The 21061-nt window shown below is 45.9% G+C and overlaps 1 long non-coding RNA gene and 1 other non-coding gene across 4 annotated transcripts; both read right to left on the reverse strand.

Annotated features, from left to right (window-relative positions):
- Positions 1-4672: 4672 nt before the first annotated feature.
- Positions 4673-4745, reverse strand: TRNAE-CUC. The gene has a single exon. It is a non-coding gene; the product is annotated as a tRNA-Glu (tRNA).
- Positions 4746-5512: 767 nt separating this feature from the next.
- Positions 5513-9326, reverse strand: LOC119348098. Of its 3 annotated transcripts, none has more exons than XR_005168739.1 (11): positions 9095-9325; positions 8728-8981; positions 8380-8522; positions 8192-8273; positions 7862-8042; positions 7709-7783; positions 7414-7611; positions 7044-7304; positions 6756-6946; positions 6485-6662; positions 5513-6332 (listed from the first exon to the last, which is right to left on the reverse strand). It is a non-coding gene; the product is annotated as an uncharacterized LOC119348098 (long non-coding RNA). The 3 variants fall into 3 exon arrangements; XR_005168738.1 differs by having other exon boundaries at positions 5514-6332; positions 7414-7624; positions 7862-8079; positions 9095-9326; XR_005168734.1 differs by having other exon boundaries at positions 5515-6332; positions 7862-8079; positions 9095-9324.
- Between the last annotated feature and the right edge of the window lie 11735 nt (positions 9327-21061).

The following is a 21061-nucleotide window of genomic DNA, read 5'->3' on the forward strand; positions in this document are numbered from 1 at the left end:
TTGGTAGGCGAAGAAGGTCGGCCCACCGGCGAAACCGGCAGAGCGGACGAAGCAGCTGGCGACGCCGGCGTCACAGACCGGGCCGATGGCGAGCCCGGCATAGTGGGCCGTGGCGCGGCCGATGTCGCGGGCCGATCCGCGGATGAAGGCGACGTGAGGACAGTGTCGCGGACCCGAGCTGCAGGCGAAGACGGCGTGACGGGCCGAGCCGCGGGCGAAGACGGCGTGACAGGCCGAGCCGCTGAAGACTCGGCGGCCGCTGGCGAAGAGGGCCGAGCCGCTGGAGACTCGGCGGTCGCTGGCGTAACGGACTGAGCAGTGGAGATGCTCGGCGCGACGGGCTCTTCGGGTGACCATGCATGGGCACGCAAATCGATGCCATGCAACATAGGGCGATCAACGTGCCCATCAGAAGGCGGTGATGATGATGGTGAATCCTCCAAAAGCTCCAAACGAGCCCCACGTCCGGTTCCTGCACCATGGTTAGGTAACAGCAAAGGAGAGTATGCAACATCATCAAATTGGTCAGAAGCAACAGAGGATGAATGCAGAGATGGTGGTTCGACAGTGGACACAGGAAGTTTGGCAAAGGGAAAAACATGCTCATCAAACACGACGTCCCGAGATATATAGACACGATTAGTGGGAACATGAAGACATTTGTAACCTTTATGAAGAGAGCTATAGCCAAGAAAAACACACTTCTTAGAACGAAACTCAAGCTTGCGCTTATTATATGGACGAAGATGCGGCCAGCAAGCACACCCACATACCTTGAAAAAGGTATAATCAGGTTGTTCATTAAGGAGAACCTCAATGGGAGTCTTCATGTTTAAAACACGAGTGGGAGTACGGTTGATGAGAAAGCATGCAGTGGTGGAAGCATCACTCCAAAACCGAAACGGAACAGATGCATGGGCCAAAAGAGTAAGACCAGCTTCAACAATATGACGATGCTTACGTTCGACTGAACCATTCTGCTGATGTGTATGTGGACATGCTAAACGATGAGCTATCCCAAGCGACTGAAAGAAGGAGTTGAGGTTGCGATACTCGCCCCCCCAGTCCAACTGGACATGAACAATTTTGTGCTTGAGAAGACGTTCAACATGTTTTTGAAACTGAACAAAAATATCAAACACATCAGATTTGCGTTTAATAAGGTAAAGCCAGGTAAAGCGACTATAAGCATCAACGAAACTGATATAGTAAGTATGACCACTGACAGAAGTCTGAGCAGGACCCCATACATCTGAAAACACAAGTTCTAAAGGATGTTTCACCTCACGACTGGACTCCGAAAAAGGAAGTTGATGACTCTTCCCCTGCTGACAAGCATCACACACTGCTACATCTTTATTACTAGACAAACTAGGAAGCTCATGACGACGCAAAATATGACGGACAATAGGTGTGGCCGGGTGACCAAGACGAGCATGCCACTGTGACGGAGAGACCCGAACTCCACTGAAAACACGGGCGACGCCAGGATGCTCCAGACGGTAGAGGCCCTGGCACAACCGCCCACTAAGAAGAATGTCCCTCGTGCCCCGATCCTTAATAAAAAGATCAAAAGGGTGAAATTCACAAAGCACATTATTATCACGTGTGAGTTTAGGAACTGAAAGAAGATTACGGGTCACAGATGGAACTCGAAGAACATTGCGAAGCTGAAGACTCCTATTGGCATGTCTAGTGAGAAGAGATGCTTGACCAATATGAGAGATGTGCATACCTGCTCCATTGGCGGTGTGGATCTTGTCGGAGCCATGATAGGGTTCACGAGTGTGAAGCTTCCCCATCTCGCTGGTCAGATGCTCTGTCGCCCCAGAGTCCATGTACCAGTGTGGATCGATGGAGTAGGACTGAGTGTGTCCCTATTGCTTCTGCGGCGCGGGACGATCAGCCATGGCGACCTGACGGGCATTGTTGCGTGTATCTTTGCCGTCATTGCCAAGACCAAGGAAGCTTCGCTGGAAGCGCTTATGACACTTGGAGGCCCAGTGCCCATCGCGGCCACAAAGCTGGCACACACGTGGACCACCAGCCCCCGGTAAGGTCGCAGTAGGTGGGGGGGCCGAGGCGGGCGACGGTGGCAGCCCCAAGGGAGACCGGGGTGATGAAGAAGAGCGGCCACCCTTGGTGGCGGCGTTGGCCGAGAGGGAGCCAGTGCCCCTGGTGCGGCGAGTCTCGACCCGTTGCTTAGTGAGAAGGAGCCGAGAGAAAACCTCGTGTGCCAGCATGGGTGTCGAGTTGCCCCGCTCGTTGATGATCTCGACTAAGGCATCATACTCCTCATCAAGACCATTGACAATAAACGAGTTGAACTCGGAGTCGGTTAGGGGCTGTCCAATGGAGGCCAATGTGTCGGCGAGGCCCTTGACCTTGTTGTAGAACTCAGTGGCAGTGGAGTCAAGCTTCTGACACTCTCCAAGCTGACGACGGAGTGCAGAGACACGAGCCTGGGACTGCGCTGCAAAGGTGCGCTCAAGGATGGTCCAGGCCTCATGAGACGTCTTCGCGAAGACAACAAGGCCGGCAACTGCCGGCGAGAGCGACCCCTGGATGGAGGAGAGGTTCGCCTGGTCCTGCCCCGTCCAGACGCGATGGGCCGGATTGTAGACCGGACCGTGCACGCTGTCTACCAGCGCGGGTGGGCAGGGAAGCGATCCGTCGATGTAGCCTAGCAGGTAGTGACTCCCCAAGAGCGGGAGAACCTGCGCACGCCACAAGATGTAGTTGTCGGCGGAGAGCTTGATGGTGATGAGATGACCGAAGTGAAACGGCGGCGGCGAAGACGATCCCATCGAGGAGGCTGCCTGGGGTGCAAACACCATGGAGGCAGCCGGAGGCACCGAAGCCGATGCGGGAGGAGGCGGGACCGCAGCCAGGGCGGGCGCCGCAAAGCTCACGGCCGGTGCGGACGCCGCAAGGCCCGCAGCCGGGGCGGACGCCGCCAACCCCGCCAGCGGGGCGGTGTGATCCGCTTGCGGCAGGAGCGGCGGGACGACGCCTGCGGAGTCCGCAGCGGACGGCGGCGCCGCGATGTGGACCACGAGATCACGCCCGAGCGAGGGCGCCGGCGGCGTGGAGAAGACGGAGCCGATGCTCCTTGTCCCGATCGGAGCGGGAACGGAGACGGCATCGAGCGAGAGGTTGAGCAGAGCCGCAAGAGAGGCCGGGAGGAAGCCCGCAGCAGTGGAACCGGTGGTGGCGGCGCTCGACATGGCGGCCGCGCGATCGGTGGCGCAGCGGCGGCGGTGAAGGCGGCGGCAGCTGCGGCGGCGGTGCGGGTATTAGGGTTTAGAAGCGGAAGCGATCGTAACCTAGCGTGATACCATGTAAGACAATAAGTTTTGGGAACCAGCACAACCCTCTAGGGGTGGCTTATCTCATTATATATAATGGTTCTGTTACAATACGTACATAGGTACAGAAGCTATACATAGTCTAACAGGGCCATATGCAGGCAACCAAACACGCCCAATGTGTACGTGGATGCCGCATGTTATGAACACTGAGGTTTATTTCTCCGCGCGCCGATCTCGTCCCGGCCGTCGAAGTAGTCCTCCTGACGTTGCCGACGAGCATGAGGCACACGAGCTAGAAGAGCGAGGCGTCGAGGTTGAGGAACGCGGTGCGCCGAGCAGCCCGGTCTCGGCCGTTGGGCAGGCGTACCCGAGGTCGCGGTGCACGTTCCGGACGTGGTGCATGGCCTCCGTCGCCGTCGCCCACGTCGTTATCCCTATCCCGGCCACCGTAACGCCACTAGATTTAAAAAAAAAACAGTACAACGCGGTGCTTGGTGGATTTGATTGACGTGGAGCATGGTGTAGTCGAAGAGGGCCTTCCTGGGGATGGACCTGCCGTACGTCGTAGGGGAAGAAGACGGAGACGGCGCCGACCCCGGCGCAGCACGCGGCGGCGAGCGCTGACAGGGCGCCCAGCGCCACCGTCGGGTCCGGCGGGAACCGGCAGACGACCACGTCCGCGCCCCTGATCGGCGTCCCGTACGGCGGCTGCGATCGACAGGGGCATCGATCATTAGCATGCACGCATCGCAACGTGGTAGCGACGGAGGTAGCTAATATAATTGTACCTTCTTGAGCGAGGACGAAGGAGAGCACGCCGAGGAACGCGGTGGCCGACCGGTCGATCGATTGATCGATTTCTTCCTACTAATCAATATACTCTATCTCTCTACCTCTTCCCAATCGGAACACCCGAGGACCAAACCAAACCAGGCTGAGATCGACATACATCACCGGCGACGGGGATTCGTGTTCCTCTCACGCCATTGCCATGCATTTGGGTCACGAACCAGGATCAAACAATCAACAAGGCGCATTTTCGCAGGTATCAAGCGGGTGCAGTGGGGAGTTTTCGCGTGGGAATCTGGAAATGCTCGTGTAAAGATGAATGAAGGGAAAGCATGTGATATGAATGAATCAATCGTGAAATCGAGATACCTGTGGGAGGCGTCCAACTGAGCGGTTGAATTGCCGGGCACCGAAGCCGGCCAATAAATAGGCGAGGGGTGGGAGGCGAGGGCCGTGCCACTCTTGCTTCCGGTAGAAATTGTTGACGATATGCTACATGCAAAAAAAATGTCTGCAGTGCTGTTGCTTTTCGACGTTGTAAGAAACGAAAACAGAAAAAACCGCAAAAATTATTCCGTCGCCGGGACTTGAACCCGGGTCTCTCGGGTGAGAGCCGAGTATCCTAACCACCTAGACTACGACGGATTGTGTTAGAATGGTGACACAGAAGTTTCTCTGTTGGTTCATGTTCCTGTCCCGAACGCAGGCTTAAGATGTGGTTATATGGTGGGCAGAATACAGTTGATGAGTAAACAACCAAACAGCACCCATGACTTATGCTAGCTATATATCGTCTGGTCTATGTGATTTAAGGCTTCCTAGTTCTTTCCGAGTGCTTTGAGATTGGTTTCTTCACAATGAAGTACATAAAAAAAAAAGTGTTGATGCTTCTTTGGTGTGCATGTTGCAGGTTGACTTAAGACCGCACTTGTCAACCAAATGGTTGTGTAGTAGTCAAAACATATGGTTCATCGCATTACAGTCTGAGTAACAAATAATTCACCACAAACAATAATCAAACCAGATAATTCATGGCAACAATAAAAGTTCAGAGCAAATAGTTCATGACAACAATGCGAGTTGACATCGAATATTCGTTTCTGAGCCCGGGCTTAGATGCTCCTGAAATCTACACCGCGAGCTAGCATGTGGATCCGTGCCAACAGATGTATTTCCAAACCGTATATCACTTTTTTCTAGTCAAGCTTAGGTGCGCAATGAATGCGACAGCGCCGTGCACCTGTACGCGCAGAACAGGCAGCCGTTGGACGGCTCACTCCCTTCTCTGAGCCGGGCTGAGCCATGCATGCCGCTGGACGCACAGACGGCAACCAAAATGAGTCCACCAGCCACCCGTCCAACATCGAACTGAAGAGAAAAATATACCCATTGCCGTAGTGCTAGCTCGCTTGCATCTCTGCCGCCATGTCTGCTGCTTCTTCATCCTCGCTTCCCGTTTCAAGACTTTCTCCTTTGTCTGATCCCCTGTCCGTTTTGCAGTTCGGAGCTCGAGAAGACGAGAACCACTTGATTTTGTCAAGTATTTACGACGGCAGTACCCACATCTCGTATGTATAATGCTGAACCTACGAACGCCCACATTACACCCTGTCCTTCTATTTTTCCCTAATTTTTTTTGTTTTATCCTCAACGCAGGTAACTGATGAGCTCACCATGATTCTCGAACAGCAAAATGCAAGGGCTCTCATGCACTTGTCTCAAGCGAGCAACGCTTCCAAATGGCACTGTCTCAAGCAAAAGATGCCATGCAGATGGACATGGTTTTTTGATCAAATTCTGAATTCAATTAGCCGCCGTTGTGTTTGTTGCCGCGCGCGCGGATTTAATGAATGCCCAACTTCAGGTTGTCATGCTGTCTATTTTGTACTGCATCCCAAGAGCTCTATTTTTTTCCGCTATCTGAGGCCAATTTTTTCACTTAATACAATGTTTAGCAGCTGGGCACCGGATCATAGTTACAGCAATTCTGCCTGCCTAGGAAGGACGAATACCTTCATCATCTCGATGAAACAGTCCAGGCCGACAGTTTGTAACCACATCCACAAAGCGGCGACAGGATTTTCCGCTTCTGGTTAGCACGGACACCTTCGCTGCTAGACTCAGCTTCTGCTTCACGGTCTTCACTATGCCAGCCAAGCAGTATCACACCATTGCACGGAGGATCTTCGTCCACGTCGTCTCCAGGCCTGCCACTCCCAACCACCATCATTGCTGTTTAATCCAAAAAACACATGGTTACCGATCAGTATTATTTACTAACATGAATACAAAATTTCATAAAGTACCCACAACCCCAATACCCCATAAATATTATTCCAGTTGTTTCATACAAAAAGGTAGCTGTCTTCACCACTGAAACATACCTCCAGTCCACGCAATCCGGGGAATGCACATGTTCAAGGAGGCCAGCATCGAATCTATGTGATCTTCATCAATTGTATCGGACTCTCCCCCTGATGCAACTTGCTCTCCCATGTAATTTGTTGGCACCTTCGATGCCACATCGAATCTATGTGATCTTCATCAATTCAACGTCCAGCTCTGAAAGATGAAAAAACATTTTTTTCCAGCAACAATGGCACAGTTAAATGCAACCCCCTCAAGGAAAAAGAATTTTGGCTTCTGGCGGTGTACCTATGCCATTGCATAATGATCAAGATTTCATGCAAATTGATTATCAGTATCCATTTGTTCTTGAGTTGTCATTGGTGGTGCTTCCCGGCTTTCATTCTTCAGTTCTTCCCAATTAATGTCGTCATTAGCAACGCCGTCTCTAGCTTCTCCCGTTTCTCCACCTTTCTCTTGGCCTCCAGGAGAGGCAGCATCTACAATCAACAAATGAGTGTATTGTTTTCATCAGCAACCTAGATATCAGAAAAACAGAAGTTCAAACATCAACCATCATGGAGCAAAATTACTTACGTCCAATATCTCCATACGCCCAGCCTTGACAGCAGAGCCCTTGCTTGATCAAAGATGCATGTTTGTCGGCAATGCACCGGTTGCTACATGCAAAACAATAAAGGACATAGCAATGTGCACAGGCGAGAATGGAATTGTCTATTGCTCTGTCCACTAAGTATAGAGCTGCCGCAGCCAGGCTGCACACACGTTGCTAGTGTTCTTCGTCTGGAGGTCCACTGGAAGCCCCTAACGCACCACTGTTTGCTGCACCACCCCTCACTGGTATAGTACCGAACAAACATCAAATTTTTAGTATCTAGCAACCCAAATTTACTTTCTCTTATTGTGAGAACCACAATCGAGGAACCAAAGAAAGATGCTTCCTCACATTCAAGGTCTATCTTTGCTTGCTCCTCAACAACTGCCATTTCGTTCCATGTCCTCTGTGCCTCCCTGCTTTGATGCTCACCGTTTTCTTCAGTAAGATCAGCCCCGGCAGCGGCACCGCTGCTACCGGCTCCATGGTCACCACCGTCCCTCAACTGCAGTCTTTGCCTCAGCCTCATCATACCCCGTGGCGCAAAACCTGTCATGTGCACCTATTCAATCATATGTTGCTTTTCAACAGCTCCTCACAAACATGTTTTCCACACCAGCCATACGATATTTTTTGAAGCACAAACCTGTGACATGGCCACCTTCCACATCATTCCTAATACGGAGGCTTCCCTGCGAACTCTGTAGCCCTAGGGGTTGACCTTTATTAAGTTTGTATAAACGTTAAATGTCAGCACAACAATTACAAGAAGCAAAACCACTAAATTTGCATGGCAAACCTCTGTCTTCTACTCTCTGATAATGCTATCGTTTGGATCACCGCCATTGCCATCACTATCGCTGCTCAAGGAATCTGAGATTTCTTCCATTATAGTTTTCCCGTTTTGATGTCCTGCACCATTAGAAGTTCCTGGTCCAGGCTGGTCCTCTTCGTTTGCTTCTGCCGCACCTTGGTTCTGTCTGCCAGCAACAATTAGGCTCTGAGCTGCTCACAGTGCTTCGATTTGTGTTGATAGTATCACCACATGAAATTCAATCATGTTATTTTTAATGTACACCCATCATCCATAAATTTATAGCTAAAGTTTTTTTTTGTTTTTAATGCTTACATTCATGTAACAAGAAGCCACCTGGCTCCCGGCAACCGGATGCCAAAAATCTTCAATTGTCAAAGTAGTTTTCAGGTTTTATCTGTTCAATGCCAAATCAAATAGGAGTAGTTACCAACCAAGAACAAATATATTTTTTTCTGTAAATGCAAGTGAGCAATGTAGGCTGTAAAAGTCATATGCCTCACCAAGTGAATCAAAACTCAGGCCAAGTGCTGGTCGTACGACACTCTTTGTCAGTTCCTCCGCCTATTTGCGAATTGACCGCTAAAGAGTACTAATGCGAGACGGTCACGTTGTTCGGTTTGTCGGTGCACTACCCAGCCACAACCTGAATTTTTTTGCAAACATATTATAAATTCAGCACACTAGAATCTCAAAAGTAATAGCACAGAACTTTCTGCCGATTGGCCAGTAAGGATCAGCTGCCAATGACTAACCTATCTATATCATATTCTCAGTTTGTAAATGATTTTGCTTGGATTTTGTATATTAAAATGGATCGAAAAACGGTCGGATGGGCTTCATGTTCAGACCTTTTTTTTCCAACTTGGGGCCTGTGGGTTGACTTTGTCAGTTGACTGCGCTGACATGGTCGGAGATGAATCTGAACGTCGGCGAACTCCGTCTCGTGCTTTGTCAGCTCCATCGTCGCCGAGCCATTGCCCGCAGCCAGACCCGACATTTGAGTCTTCAGGGTCTCCACGATTGGTTTCTCTTGTGGGCAACAAGACCAGAGGAACCGGATCTATGTTCAATGTTGTCCGCGTACTCCTCCCGCGGCGGGAACCTGAGAGAAGAATGGCAATGGATGACAGCCAGGCCACATTGTTATCTACTTGATTCAGGTCTGGCAGAATGCAAAACAAATCCCACGAAATACCCAGATCTATAGAAACTAACCTGTCGACAGCGTCCAGAAGAAACTCCACACCAGCGTCCTCCATTTTCCTTGGCCGCGGGTGGCCGAAATTAGCGCCGCCGCCACGAGCAGCTCACTCGTAGACGAAAGGGGGACGAAGCTGTTCTTGAGAGGAAACATGCGACAAACGGCCTAGCTTTTCCGTCGTTATCTGATCTGTGGCTCGGTAAGAATTGCAACTTTCTGATCCACGGACCAGGACGGTAGCGCTCGTCCACCGTCCCAACGATACGAATTGGCCCCACGAATTCACCACTGTTCCGTGCTGTATTTCCTTCGTACACTGTCTTTTCTTTACGATTGTCAGGTGTGTCAGACCGATTTATTTGGATCCCAAGCCAGATATGGACGCGGGGATATCGGAGCAGCTGGGCTCGGGCACCAAATCGCCCTGTTCAGTTGACATCAAATAGTTTATGACACTAACACGAGTTGACAGCAAATAATCCATGCAACACTACAGATGCCCGAAGTAAACAATTAGTTCAAAGCAAATAACACATCTAAGTTGCTCGCTAGTTATTCTTCATCACCTCCCACGTCTTCTAAGCCACTCGAGCCTCACAGCAGCACCATCCTCCACTAAACAACTGAATACATCACGATATTCTTTTTCATGAAAAGTTGTGAAGCATAGAAATGCTCATCACCAACCGGCACACCTCCATCTACAATCACCATGGCAAGCAAAGAATTCCAATCTTAGCCACAACTAATACAAATCAGATCCCACAGTCACAGCCGGATTGGGGCGGCCGGGCTTGGAATAGAGCTGGCGGCGGCGACGGCTGTAGTATGATCAGGGGCTTGAGGAGGAGGTGAGCTATGGTTGATCGCTGGCTGAGGCGCTGCGAGTACAGCGTGGAGGAGCTGCGTAGGAATGGGAAAGGAGCGGCGAGAGGTATGGAGCCACGGTCGGGATGTGGGGGAACAACGGCGATGTTCTCTCTGTGAAGAAAACTAGCGAAGGCGACGAAATATCAGGTGCTCCCCATGCTCCAATTTCAAAACATCAATTTTAAATATTTCAAAAATTATGGAAGAATTGCAAGTGTTCACAAGGAATGTGACTACAACCTCTAAAATTTTCAAGTCCAAACTTCGAATGCACATTGAGAAAAAAAGTGAAATCTAGCATGAATAGTGGTATCAGAGCTTGGGGTGTTCCCCTCTCTTTGCTATACTTTTTCTAGATAGATCTTGGATGTTTGTAGGATTTTTTTGATTTTCATGCTTCATTCCCCCAACAATGGTATCAGAGTTAGGTGTATGTGTAGATGTATATGCACGAGTAGAACACAAAGAGTTGTGGGCATTGATACTCAAATTTTGCTTACCTCTCTTGTCTTATTTGGATTCGGCGGTATTGCGGGATGAAAGGGCTCGTACCAACTTTACATGTCCTCGCACATGAGACCAGTTTCACCGACTGACATGCAACTTGTTTTGCATAAGGTGGCTAGCGGGTGTCTGTCTCTCCTACTTTAGTTGAATCTAATTTGACGAATGCGGACCTTGTAGAAGGTTAAAATGCAACTTGATTATCATCGTTGTTGCTTTCCATAGGTAAGAACGGTTCTTGCTTGTTGCCCATAACAGCCACGTAAAATTTGCAACAACAAAGTAGAGGACGTCTAACTTGTTTTTGCAGGGCATGTTGTGATGTGGTATGGTAAAAAACGTGATGTGATATAAGTTGATGTATGAGATGATCACGTTTTGTAATAGGTTCACGACTTGCATGTTGATGAGTTCGGCAACCGCCAGGAGGCATAGGGTTGTCTTTAATTTATTAATCGTCATGTAATTGCTTTACTTTATCGATATGCGTTAACAATAGTTGTAGAAGCAATAGTTGGCGAGACGACCACACGACAACATGATGATGGAGATCATGGTGTCATGACGGTGACGATGGAGATCATGCCAGTGCTTTGGAGATGGAGATCAAAGGCACGAGATGATAATGGTCATACCATGTCACATATTGATTACATGTGATGTTTATCTTTTTATGCATATTATTTTGTTTAGGACGACAGTAGCATTATAAGATGATCTCTTCACTTAATTTCAAGAAATTGTGTTCTCCCTAGTTATGCACCGTTGCAAAAGTTTGTCGTTTCGAAGCACCTCGTGATGCTCGGGTGTGATAGACTCTACGTTCGCATACAACGGGTGTAAGTCAGTTTTACACATGCAAAATACTTGGGTTAAACTTGACGAGCATAGCATGTACAGACATGGCCTCGAAACACAGGAGACCTAAAGGTCGAACATGAGTCATATAGTAGATATGATCAACATGGAGATGTCCATCCTTGATGACTACCCCATCTCGTGTGATGATCGGACATGGGTTAGTTTATTTGGATCATGTATCACTTAGACAACTTGAGGGATGTTGATTTAAGTGTGAGTTCATTAGAATTATCATGAACTTAGTCTTAATTATCTTTGCAAAATTTGTGTTGTAGATCAATGGCCCGCCATGCAGTTCCCCTGAATTTTAATGCGTTCCTAGAGAAAGCTAAGTTGAAAGATGATGGAAGCAACTATGCGGACTGGGTCCGTAACTTGAGGATTATCCTCGTTGCTGCACAAAAGGCTTATGTTCTTGATGCACCGCTAGGTGCCGCACCCCCTCCAGCATCGTCTGTGGATATTGTGAACATCTGGCAGACACGTTTTGATGACTACTCGATAGTTTAATGCGCCATGCTTTATGGCTTAGAACCGGGGCTCCAAAGTCATTTCGATCACCATGGAGCATATGAGATGTTCCAGGAGCTGAAATTGGTATTTCAAGCTCATTCCTGGGAGAGGTATGACACCTCCAACAAGTTCTTTAGCTACAAGATGGAGGAGAACAGTTCTATTAGTGAGCATATACTCAGAACGTCCGAGTTTCACAACCGCTTGACTCAGTTGGGAGTTAATCTTCCAGATGACACGGTCATTGACAAATTTCTCCAGTCACTGCCACCAAGCTATAAGGGCTTTGTGATGAACTATAATAAGCAAGGGATGGAGAAAATGATTCTCGATCTCTTCGCGATGCTTAAGGCCACGAAGGTAGAAATCAAGAAGGAGAAACAAGTATTGATGGTTAGAAAGACCACTAGTTTCAAGAAAGGCAAGGGAAAGAAAGGGAACTTCAAAAAGAATGGCAAGACAGTTGCCGCTCCCATGAAGAAACCCAAGGCTGGACCCAAACCTGATATTGAGTGCTTCTACTGCAAGGGGAATGGTCACTAGGAGCGGAATTGCCCCAAGTACTTGGCAGATAAGAAGGCTAGCAACGTCAACAAAGGTATATTTGATATATATGTTAGCGATGTGTACGTTACTAGTGCTCGTAGTAGCGCCTGGGTATTTGATACTGGTTCGGTTGCTAATATTTGTAACTCGAAACAGGAGCTACGGAATAAACGAATACTGGCTAAGGACAAGGTGACGATGCGCGTCGAAAATGGTTTCAAGGTTGATGTGATCGCCGTCGGCACGCTACCTCTACATCTACCTTCGGGGTTAGTTTTAAACCTAAATAATTGTTATTTTGTGCCTGCGTTGAGCATGAACATTATATCTGGATCTTGTTTATTGTGAGATGGTTATTCATTTAAGTTAGAGAATAATGGTAGTTCTATTTATATGAGTAATATCTTTTATGGTCATGCACCTCTGGTGAATGGTTTATTCTTGTTGAATCTCGATTGTAGTGATACACATATTCATAATATTGATTCCAAAAGATGCAAAGTTCATAATCATAGTACAACATATTTGTGGCACTTGCCGCTTAGGTCATATTTGTGTAAAGCCCATGAAGAAACTCCATGTTGATGGACTTTTGGAATCTCTTGATTATGAATCATTTGAGACATGTGAACCATGCCTCATGGGCAAGATGACTAAAACTCTGCTCTCTGGAACAATGGAGTGAGCTAGTGACTTATTAGAAATAAAACAAACCGATGTATGCAGTCCGATGAGTGTTGAAGCATGCGGTGGATATCATTATTTTCTTATCTTCATAGGTGGTTTGAGTAGATATGGGTATATTTACTTAATGAAACACAAGTCAAAAAATTTGAGAAGTTCAAGGTGAAGGAAATATGCCCTAGAGGCAATAATAAAGTTGCTATTTTATATTTCCTTATTTCATGATAAATGTTTATTATTCATGCTAGAATTGTATTAACTGTAAACTTGATACATGTGTGGATACATAGACAAAATACCATGTCCCTAGTAAGCCTCTACTAGACTAGCTTGTTGATCAAAGATGGTTAAGTTTTCTAACCATAGACATGTGTTGTCATTTGATAAACGGGATCACATCATTAGGAGAATGATGTGATGGACAAGACCCATTCGTTTGCTTAGTGATGACCCACAAGTATAGGGGATATATCATAGTCCTTTCGATAAGTAAGGGTGTCGAACCCAACGAGGAGTAGAAGGAAATGACAAGCAGTTTTCAGTAAGGTATTCTCAAGCACTGAAAATAAGGTAATTCGTAACGGGTAACAAGTAACAGTAATAAACAAGGTGCAGCAAGGTGGCCCAATCCTTTTTTAGCAAAGGACAAGCTTGGACAAACTCTTATGCAAATCAAAGCACTCCCGAGGACACATGGGAATTACTGTCAAGCTAGTTTTCATCATGCTCATGTGATTCGCATTCGTTACTTTGATAATTTGATATCGGGGTGGACCGGTGCTTGGGTAATGCCATTCCTTGGACAAGCATCCCACTTATGATTAACCCCTCTTGCAAGCATCTGCAACTACGAAATAAGAATTAAGGTAAACCTAGCCATAGCATGTAACATATGGATCCAAATCAGCCCCTTACAAAGCAACACATAAACTAGGGTTTAAGATTCTGTCACTCTAGCAACCAATCATCTACTTATTACTTCCCAATGCCTTCCCCTAGGCCCAATTCATGGTGAAGTGTCATCTAGTCGACGTTCACATAACACCACTAGAGGAGAGACAACATACATCTCATCAAAATATTGAACGAATACAAAATTCACATGATTACTTATAACAAGACTTCTCCCATGTCCTCAGGAACAAATGTAACTACTCACGAATCATATTCATGTTCATAATAATAGGGGTATTAATAAGCATAAAGGATCTAAACATATGATCTTCCACCGAATAAACCAACTAGCATCAACTACAAGGAGTAATCAACACTATTAGCAACCCACAGGTACCAATCTGAGGTTTTGAGACAAAGATCGGATACAAGAGATGAACTAGGGTTTGAGAGGAGATGGTGCTGGTGAAGATGTTGATGGAGATTGACCCCCTCTCGATGAGAGGATCGATGGTGATGACGATGGCGACAATTTCCCCCTCCCAGAGGGATGTTTTCTCGGCAGAACAGCTCCGCCGGAGCCCTAGATTGGTCCTGCCCAGGTTCCGCTTGAGACGGCGACGCTTCGCCCCGAAAGCTTTCTTATGATTTTTCTAGGTCAAAAGACACCATATAGCAGAAGATGGACGTCGGGGGCCTGCCAAGTGGCCCACGAGGCAGGGGCGCGCCCAGGAGGGTGGGCGTGCCCTCCACCCTCGTGGCTGGTGGGTGGCCCCCTCTGGTGCTTTCTTCGTCCAATATTTTTAATATATTCAACAGCTGACTTCCGTGGAGTTTCAGGACTTTTGGCGTTGTGCAGAATAGGTCTCTAATATTTGCTCCTTTTCCAGCCTAGAATTCCAGCTGCCGGCATTCTCTCGCTTCATGTAAACCTCATAAAATAAGAGAGAAGAGGCATAAGTATTGTGACATAATGTGTAGTAACAGGCCATAATGTAATAAATATTGATATAAAAGCATGATGCAAAATGGATGTATCACTTAGCATTATGATCGTTCAGTTTTATTGCTATTGCTTTCTTCATGTCAAATACATATTCCTTCGACTATGAGATTATGCAACTCCCGGATACCGGAGGAATACCTTGTGTGCTATCAAACATCAGAACGTAACTGGGTGATTATAAAGATGATATATAGGTATCTTCAAAGGTGTTTGCTGGGTTGGCATAGATCGAGATTAGGATTTGTCACTCAGAGTAACGGAGAGGTATCTCTGGGCCCTCTCGGTAATACACATCATAAGAAGCCTTGCAAGCAAAGTGACTAATGAGTTAGTTGCAGGATGATGTATTACGGAACGAGTAAAGAGACTTGACGGTAACGAGATTGAACTAGGTATGAAGATACCAACGATTGAATCTCGGGCAAGTAACATACCGATGACAAAGGGAATAACGTATGTTGTCATAATGATTCGACCGATAAAGATCTTTGTAGAATATGTGGGAGCCAATATGAGCATCTAGGTTCCGCTATTGGTTATTGACTAGAGAGGTGTCTCGGTCATGTCTACATAGTTCTCGAATCCATAGGGTCTGCACACTTAACGTTTGATGACAATTTTGTATTATATGAGTTATGTGATTTGGTGACCGAATGTTGTCAAACGCTTCCGCTTTTGGTCTATGAGGGTATGTAGACACACTCTCCCCCTCTCGTTGCTATGCATCTCCTAGATAGATCTTGCTTGAGCGTAGGAATTTTTTTAAAATTGCATGCTACGTTTCCCAACAGTGACATTCGAGCTAGGTCTATGCTTAGATGATATGCACGAGTAGAACACAAAGAGTTGTGGGCGGTGATTGTCATACTGCTTACCACCAATGTCTTATTTTGATTCGGCGGTATTGTTGGATGAAGCGGCCCGGACCAACCTTACATGACCACGTTAATGAGACCGGTTCCACCGATAGACATGCAACTAGTTTTACATAAAGGTGACTGGCGGGTGTTTGTTTCTCCTACTTTGGTTGAATCAAATTTGATTGTGGCTGGTCCTTGTTGAAGGTTAAAACAGCAAACTTGATAAATCACCATTGTGGTTTTTGTGCCATAGGTAAGAACGGTTCTTGCTAGAAGCCCGTAGAAGCCACATAAAACTTGCAACAACAAAGTAGAGGACGTCTAACTTGTTTACAGGGCATGTTGTGATGTGATATGGTCAAGACATGATGTGATATACGTTATTGTATGAGATGATCATGTTTTGTAAAAGTTATCGGCAACCGACAGGAGCCTTATGGTTGTCTCTTTATTGTATGAAATGCAAACGCCATGTAATTGCTTTATTTTATCATAGCAATAATTGCAGAAGCAATAGTTGGCGAGACGACCACGACGTAACGATGGAGATCAAGGTGTCGAGCCGGTGACAATGGAGATCATGGCGATGCTTTGGAGATGGAGATCAAAAGCACAATATGATGATGGCCATATCATGTCACATATTTTGATTACATGTGATGTTTATCTTTATGCATCTTATTTTGCTTAGTACGATGGTAGCATTATAAGATGATCCCTTAACTAAATTTCAAGGTATAAGTGTTCTCCCTGAGTATGCACCGTTGCGACAGTTCGTCGTGCTGAGACACCACGTGATGATCGGGTGTGATAGGCTCTATGTTCACATACAACGGGTGCAAGATAGTTTTGCACATGCATAATACTCGAGTTAAACTTGACGAGCCTAGCATGTACAGACATGGCCTCGGAACACTGGAGACCGAAAGTTTGGACATGAATCATATAGTAGATATGATCAACATAGAGATGTTCACCATTGATGACTACTCCATCTCACATGATGATCGGACATGGTTTAGTTGGTTTGGATCACGTATCATTTAGATGACTTGAGGGATGTCTATCTAAGTGGGAGTTCTTAAGTAATTTGATTAATTGAACTTAATTTATCATGAACTTAGTCCTGATAGTATTTGGATATCTATGTTGTAGATCAATGGCCCGTGCTACCGTTCCCCTGAATTTGAATGCGTTCCTAGAGAAAGCTAACTTGAAAGATGATGGTAGCAACTACATGGACTGGGTCCGTAACTTGAGGATTATCCTCATTGCTGCATGGAAGAATTATGTCCTTGATGCACCACAAGGTGTGCCACCCCCTCCAGCAACTTCAGACGTTGTGAACGCCTGACAGCCACGTGTTGATGACTACTCGATAGTTTAGTGTGCCATGCTTTACGGCTTATAATCAGGACTACAAAGACGTTTTGAACGTCATGGAGCATATGAGATGTTCCAAGAGTTGAAGTTAATATTTCAAGCAAACGCCCGAGTTGAGAGATATGAAGTCTCCAACAAGTTCTATAGCTGCAAGAAGGAGGAGAACAGTTCTGTCAGTGAACACATACTCAGAATGTCTGGATATCATAATCACTTGACTCAGTTGGGAGTTAATCTTCCAGATGATAGTGTTATTTACAGAGTTCTCCAATCACTGTCACCAAGCTACAAAGGCTTCATGATGAACTATCATATGCAAGGGATGGAGAAGACTATTCCCGAGCTCATCGCAATGCTCAAAGTTGCAGAGGTAGAAATCAAGAAGGAGCATCAAGTGTTGGTGGTTAACAAGTGAAAGGATCGAGAAGAGGGTGTCTAGAGGGGGGGGGTGATTAGAGCCTCAACAAGTAAATGTAGTAGTTTTAAGTTTTTCAAGTTGAGGTTGGAAATTAGCACAATTTCAAACATTCACAATACAATTCAAGCAAGCATGCAAAGAGTATATGAGAAGCGGAAAGTAAAGCATGCAACTTTCAAGAAAGTAAAGGGATGGGATTGGAGTGTGCAAACGCAATTGGAGACACGGAGATTTTTCGCGCGGTTCCGATAGGTGGTGCTATCGTACATCCACGTTGGTGGAGACTTCAACCCACGAAGGGTAACGATTGCGCGAGTCCATGGAGGGCTCCACCCACGAAGGGTCCATGAAGAAGCAACCTTGTCTATCCCACCATGGCCATCGCCCATGAAGGACTTAATTCACTTGGGTAGATCTTCACGAAGTAGGCAATCTCATTGCCCTTACAAACTCCTTGGTTCAACTCCACAATCTTGACGGAGGCTCCCAAGTGACACCTAACCAATATAGGAGACACCACTCTCCAAAAGGTAATAGATGGTGTGTTGATGATGAACTCCTTGCTCTTGTGCGTCAAATGATAGTCTCCCCAACACTCAACTCTCTCTTATAGATTTGGCTATGGTGGAAAGATGATTTGAGTGGAAATAAACTTGTGGCCGGGAAGGCTAGAGATCAAGATTCTTGTGGTTGGAATGGAATGTCTTGGTCTCAACACATGAGTAGGTGGTTCTCTCTCAGAAAATGAATGCTGGAAGTATAGGCACGTTCTGATGGCTCTCTCCACGAATGAAGAATGGGTGGAGGGGTATATATAGCCTCCACACAAAATCTAGCCGTTACACACAGATTCCCAAACTCGGTGAGACCGAATAGTGAAAATCGGCCAGACCGGTTCAGTTCAAAATGTGAACGTTAGTGCTTTTTCAGTGGTACCAACAAGGTCAACTCGGTGGGACCGATGTGCAAGGGTTAGGGTAAAACCTCAACTCAGTTTGACCGATCACACAAACTCGGTGAGACAGATTTTGGTAACATGCGAACAGAGAATTGGTCAAGTAAACTCGATGAAACCGATTGCACAAACTCGGTGGGACCGAAATTATTGCAATAGGCAACAGAGAGTTTGAAAGCCCATCTCGGTGAGACCGAGATCCCATCGGTGAGACCGAAGTGATTAGGGTTTCTGGCAGTGGCTATGTCAAATGAACTTGGTGGCGCCGGATAGATCAAATCGGTGGGGCCAAGTTTGACTTTTAGGTTTAGGACATATGTGGATATGAGAAAGTGGTTGAGGCTTTGGAGCATATCACTAAGCACTTTGAGCAAGCAAGCCATTAAGCAACACCTCACCCCCTTTTAATAGTATTGTCTTTTCTATGGACTCAATGTGATCTTGGACCACTAAAATGAAAATGTAGAGTCTTGAGCTTTTGCCAATATTTGTCCTTAGCATCTTGAAGGGGTTCCACATCCTCTTGTCCATGCCATTCCAATGTGGAACTTATCTGAAATATACTAGATGAAAATATTAGTCCAACAAGAGATATGTTGTCATTAATTACAAAAATCACCCAGGGAGCACTTGTGCTTTCAGTCTCCCCCTTTTTGGTAATTGATGACAACATACATCAAAGCTTTAGATAAAGATATGAAGAAAATAGCAAGTAAAGCTTTGTAAGGACATGCAACATGCAGTAGTTCCCCCTACATGTATGCAATCATGTGATGATAGATCATAAGAGTATGAGAATGCATAAGCATCACAGAGCAAACAATGAGTTACATGTGTCTTGGCTATATGCATCAGAGCAAATGGTGCAGATACTGGAAGTATACCTTCATGTTCATGAATCTCTCTTGCAAACAATATATACCACATCAAGAGATCTTCGTGCACATGAGTGTGATGCATATACTTACCTTGTGGTCTTGAACTAGCTTTGGAAAAGATAAACCTGAGTAAATAAGGTTAGATAACACAAGAACATCTACAAGACAGAGCAAGAACAAGAGATCACAAGAATACCAAGACTGGGATGACATGTAGAGAGTGACCACTTGGTACTCTAGTTGGTTATTGACATGTCCCCAAGAATAAAGATATGCAATGAATTCAAAAGATTTTCTTCCCTTAGGTGACTTTCTCCCCTTGAATCTGATATAGGATAATGGGAGAAGATAGGGAAAGAAAATTAGAGCAAACGAGAAAATCAGAGCAAAATAAAATCACAACACATAATATCATGTCTTTCCCCTCTTGAAGACATGAGATAACTTTCCTCTTAAGAATAAGAAGCATCAGGAGAAGCTTTAGGAGTGCATTCTGTCTTATGTGATAAGCTTTGATGTGCTCTCTCTCCCCCTTTGGCATCAATTTCCAAGAAGGGATCTTCTGGAGCATGAGTCAAGTAGGTTTGGTCCTTGAGTCACATTACAAAGAAACATGTAATATAGGATGCTGGTATAGGACAAGTATCATTGAGTGGAGGTGGAACAAATATGCAGGATGCAAGTGACACAGTATTTTTCTCAGCATTGAAATCGGTAACACCGAGTTGTTGTTTTCGGTGGCACCGAGATGGTTCGGTTTAGCAGAAACAAACTGCTGAGGCCGAGTTCAACCCAGAGAGAAAACAATTGTCACCTCAGCTCACTTAGGCAAATAAGATCTCACAAGGATATGCAAGGAATTAACTGAAGCATTTGCAATGAATTGGATGCAGGGAATGCAGAAAATAGCAAAGAAAAGAAAAGAAATCTAGATGAAGTTTTTTTTGAAAGGGAAACTAGCAAGCAATAGACAAATGCAAGAACACGGAGAAACAGAAGAGAACTTCATCTAGAATTGGTCGACGACGAAGTCACCTATGTTTGAGTATATTGACTTAGGAGTCAAGTGAAGACACTTGATCATAGGTCATACTCATCGTTTAAGCTCAAAATGGGGTTGCCATTTTTCGTTTAAGCATTTTGATGTATTCTCATCTTGTTGAGTTACTTTCACCCATGTCTTTGGGTAAAGCTTCTCTAAGATGGAATGACATACCTTGGTGGTGGTGATCTTGATCATGTAGTTGAATTTGTGTAGGATGCTCAAAGTTGACATAGTTCATCAAGAGTTGGGAGCACCACTTGTAATTGAAGTTCATCTACCTACATGGGTTAGTCTTGCAAGGAAGAGCACTTGTGTATCCAGAATGACAATCATGAAATTTGATGTAGAGAAATTGTCAAAGGATATATTGAAAGGATTCGTGCTTCCTTGTCTTCAACCACCATATTGTAGAGACTTGGAGATATAGGGATTGCTTAGAATGTGATTGAGTTGCAATCTCATAGATTTGGGCTTATCCAAGTACCTACAAGGGTTAGATGGCATGCAAGCGTACAAGTATATCCAAGACATATGATCATCATCATAAGAGAAATATCAAGGATT

Source organism: Triticum dicoccoides, chromosome 1B, assembly GCF_002162155.2.
Source record: "Triticum dicoccoides isolate Atlit2015 ecotype Zavitan chromosome 1B, WEW_v2.0, whole genome shotgun sequence".
Lineage (NCBI taxonomy): Eukaryota > Viridiplantae > Streptophyta > Magnoliopsida > Poales > Poaceae > Triticum > Triticum dicoccoides.